The 4,663-nt window shown below is 51.8% G+C and overlaps 1 protein-coding gene across 4 annotated transcripts in view; it reads right to left on the reverse strand.

Moving 5' to 3' along the window:
* Positions 1 to 4,663, reverse strand: part of RORC (RAR related orphan receptor C) — a 32,603-nt gene that overhangs the window by 17,738 nt on the left and 10,202 nt on the right. The window lies entirely within an intron of this gene.

A 4,663-nucleotide genomic window follows, 5' to 3' on the forward strand; every position in this document is an offset into this window, starting at 1 on the left:
ATCTGTTGCCCAGGCTGGAGTGCAGTGGCATGCTCATGGTCACTGCAGCCTTAACCTGCTGGGTTCAGGTGATCCTTTTGCCTCAGCCTTCCAAGTAGCTGGAACCATAGGTACATGCCACCACACCCAGCTAATTTTTTGATTTATTGTAGAGACAAAAATCTCGCCAAGTTGCCCAGGCTGGTCTTGAACCCCTGGATTCGGGCAATCCTCTCGCCTCTGCCTCCCAAAGTGCTGAGATTACAGGCATGAGCCACCGTGCCCACCAAAAGCAGATTTTAATGCATGACGAAGAAGAGAGAATGAGGGCATTAGGTGCCTACAAGAGGAGGTGGAAAATGCAGGGGGACTTGCACTTCTAGTCACTTAGATTCTCCCTCTAGGCCTCCATTCTTCTGTTAGTCAGATCAGAATAGAAATAACATTGCTGGCCCAACGTGGTGGCTCATGCCTGTAATCCCAGCACTTTGGGAGGCAGAAACAGGAAGATCATTTGAGCCCGGGAGTTTGAGACCTGCCTGGGCAATACACCGAAACCTCGTTTCTACAAAAAATTAAGAAATTAGCCATGTGGTAGCACGTGCTTATAGTCCCAGCTACTCGAGAGACTGAAGCTGAAGGATTGTCTGAGCCCAGAAGGTCGAGGCTGAGGTGAACCGTGATGGTGCCACTGCCCTCTGGTCTGGGCAATGGAGTGAGGCCCTGACTCAAAACAACAACAACAACAGCAGCAAAGAAATAACATTGTCTGTCTGTGGGGTGATCCTAGGTAGTAGAGAGTAGTTAAATGATACCACCTGGCTGGGCTCGGTGACTCAGCCTGTAATCCCAGCACTTTGGGAGGCTGAGGTGAGTGGATTGCCTGAGCCTGCGGGTTTGAGACCCGCCTGGGCAACTTGACGAGACCTCACCTCTACAATAAATCAAAAATTAGCCGGGCGTGGTAGTGCGCGCCTGTAGTTCCAGCTACTTGGAAGGCTGAGGTGGAAGGATCACCGGAACCCAGCAGGTCGAGGCTGCGGTGGCTGGGAGTGGCCACTGAACTCTCGTCTGAGTGACAGAGTGAGACTCCAACTCAAAAAATAAAATAAAGTAAATGATACCACCCATGAAAAGCACTGTGTGTGCTAGTTACTACTGAGTAGAGGTGAAGGCCCAGAAATCCATTGGGCCTGGTGAGGCTGCGAGAAACGCTCGGGCCCCATGGATTCTGCTCTTGCCTGAAACCTTCCCCCTCCGACAGTGTGGTGTCTCTCTCTTCAGTGGCCCTAAGGCCAGAGAGGGGAGAAACCAACATGGGTCACCCAAGAAAGTAAGCGGGAGGGAGATTAGGCCAAGCCACAGTGGGAACTCGGGCTCCGACCCAGCAGTCAACCAACCACAGGCCTCCCTGCCTCTTCCCTTCTCCAAGAGCCACATCCGTGTGCGTGTGTGCGCTGACCACATGGGTGACCTCCCTGCCCCACGTCTGACCCACTCCTGGTCCTGGCCCTAGGAACCTCACAACATGATCTACCCTGCTCATAGGAAAGCGCGGCCCCCTTCACAAATCCCCATGTTTGGGGGACCCTGGAGTCTTGGGCCCCAGCCACCAGGCCGGCCCCTCCTCCATCCACCTAGGCCAAGACAGAGGTACACAGTGAGACAGGCGCACAGGGTCAGAGACTTCAAGCTAGAGGGTCAGACCTCCTGGCCTCGCCGAGCTAGTGAGACCAAGAGGTTTGGGACCAAGAAAAATGGGATGGAGAGACAGTTGCAGACACGTGGAAAACCCACACTCGTGTCTTGGCTCTGTGCCCCCGCCCATGGTACCCTTGCACTATCAGGCCTTCTTGTCCTGCTCCTCCCTCCTTCCCCTGCCACCTGTACCCTTTCAATGCCATCTACCCAAACCTCAAAGAGAAAGTACTGGTACAGTGTGTGACTTGTGTGCCTGTGTGACTTGTGGAGGAGGGGCGGGGAGAACGGGAAGGGAGCTGGTAGATTTCAGGGGAAGGAGCTAAAAACACCTCTGATGATAACTCACCTTCAAAACCTACATAGCAGCAGGTGGTGGGAACCCAGATTGGGGAGGGGGAGCTGAGTAATCACAGGATTACTCAAACTGTTGCCCAGGAGTCTGGTCTGCCAGGAACTTACCATCTAAGGGCCTGCCAGTGCCAGGAACTGGAGCCAAGCAAAGGTCAGGAACCGCTAGTTGGCCCCTGCATCATTTTGCCTATGGTAGTTCTAACTCTCTGTACCCCTACTCACTGTCTTGGGAAGATCTCTCTCTTTGTCTTTTTTTTTTTAGAGTCAGGATCTCTCTCTGTCACCCAGGCTGTAGTGTAGTGCTGTAATCATAGTTTATTACAGCCTTGAATTCCTAGGCTTGAACGATCCTCCCCCTCAACCTCCTGATAGCTAGCACTACAGGCACACGCCACCACGTCTGTGTCATTTTTACATTTATTTTGTCCAGAAAGGGTCTCATTATGTTGCCCAGGCTGGTCTTGAACTCCTGGACTCAAGCGATCCTCCTGCCATGGTCTCTCAAAGTGCTGGAATTACAGGCATGAGTCACTACAGTGGCTGAGAAGATCTTTGTATCACCCCTGCAGCTCTCTCACTGTAGCTCTCTCCTGAGGCTTACTCCAGAAAACCCTCCAATTCCTCTCGCTTCCAAAAGGAGAGATGTAGGTCCCAAATGCACTTGCCAGCTCCTTAAATCATCTAGTGACTGGATGACTCTAGCCTTTTGCATTTCAGACAAGATCACTGGGGAATCCAAGGAGGGGCTTGAGGTCCTGCACTTTAGTAAGTGCACCCAGTTGGGTGGTCTTCAGCCTCTACTTAGAGTAGCAAGAATTTAATCTGCCTTCCTGTTTTGCTGCTCCTCCCAGGGGATGGGGGTAGGGTTGGCAATCTCTTCGTGAGTTCATTCTCATATTTTCTCTGCCAGGTAGTGTGACCTCTAAAACTTTATTCTGATACAATATTAGAAAAAGAACATGAATCTCCTCTGGATTGCTTCAGAGACTGAAGTATCCCCTGGAGTACCTCCTAAGAGGAGAAATACGGTAGAGGCAAAGCAGTCTGTCCTCTACCTCCAACCTCCTCTAATCGCACTCTAGTCTCACAGCTGCAAGATTCATTGATAGTGCTCTTTGAACGCATCCAGAGCCTGGCCCTGTGCCACCTTAGGAAACCAACCTGGGCCTGTCCAGGTGCCCTATGCCACAGAGAGGAAGTGGTAGGAGCAGAGGAGGGGCTGCAACCTAAGAGATCTCTCCCCTCAAACCCCAGAAACACCCCCAGTCATGATGGAAAAATGGGTTCAGACAGAGGAACCCTGCGTCCTCATGTCCTCCTTGGGGCCCTGTCAGTCTAGAGTTGGGCCCTTTCCTCTCTTCTCTTTGTCCCTCCTTTTTTTCTCCAATGGGTATTGATTAAGAAGGAATAATAGGCTGGGCTCGGTGGTTCAGCCTGTAATCCCACGCCTTTGGGAGGCTGAGGTGAGTGGATTGCCTGAGCCCGCGGGTTCGAGACCCGCCTGGGCAACTTGGCAAGACCTCATCTCTACAATCAATTAAAAAAACTAGCCGGGCGTGGTAGCGCGCCCCTGTAGTTCCAGCTCCTTGAAAGGCTGAGGCAGAAGGATCGCTGGAGCCCAGCAGGTGGAGGCTGTGGTGGCCGACAGCGGCCACTGCACTCCAGTCTGGCTGACAGAGTGAGACTCCAACACAAAGGAAAAAAAAAAAGAAGCAATAATAGGCCAGCACGGTGGCTTATGCCTGTAATCCCAGCACTTTGGAAGGCGGAGGCAAGGGGATTGCCTGAGCCCTGGGGTTCAAGACCAGCCTGGGCAACATGAGGAGACCTCGTCTCTACAATAAATCAAAGAATTAGCTGGGCATGGTGGTGTGTGCCTGTAGGTCCAGCTACTTGGAAGGCTGAGGGGGAAGGATTGCCTGAATCCAGCAGGTCAAGGCTGCAGTCGCCATGAGTGTGTCACTGTACTCCAGTCTGGACGACAGAGTAAGACTCCGACTCAAAAAAAAAGAAGGAATAATAATGATAGACATAAGCGTTGGCCGGATTCTTACTCCATGCCTGGATTTATGTACATTTTCATTTAATGATCACAACAACCTTGTCAAGTGGATACTGCTTGTGTCATCCCCATTTTACAGATGAGAAAACTGAGGCCTAGAGAAAATAAGCAGTTTGACTAAGGTTATACAGTCAGAAGTGGCAGATCTGGCATTTAAAGCCAGGTCTCTGAAACTCTGGAGCTAGTGCCTTCAACTATTAAGCTCTATCTACCCCATAAGGACGAGACACCTAAATGCACCAAGGAGAAAGGGGCAGAGGACAAGGTTCTTGGCTGCCTGGGGAAAAAGTGTGAAGCGAAGGCAGTGGGCTAGGAATGGAATTCTGGAAGGAAAACTGTAGAATGAAAGCCAGGAGCCGGGCTTGGTGGCTCAGCCTGCAATCCCGCGCTTTGGGAGGCTGAGTTGAGTGGATTGCCTGAGTCCACGGGTTCGAGACCTGCCTGGGCAACTTGGCAAGACCTCATCTCTACAATAAATCAAAAAATCAGCCGGGCGTGGTAGCACATGCCTGTAATTCCGGCTACTCGGAAGGCTGAGGCGGAAGGATCACCGGAGCCCAGCAGGTTGAG

Source organism: Carlito syrichta, unplaced genomic scaffold (assembly GCF_000164805.1).
Source record: "Carlito syrichta isolate Samal-C Ts95f unplaced genomic scaffold, Tarsius_syrichta-2.0.1 Scaffold305252, whole genome shotgun sequence".
Classification (NCBI taxonomy): domain Eukaryota; kingdom Metazoa; phylum Chordata; class Mammalia; order Primates; family Tarsiidae; genus Carlito; species Carlito syrichta.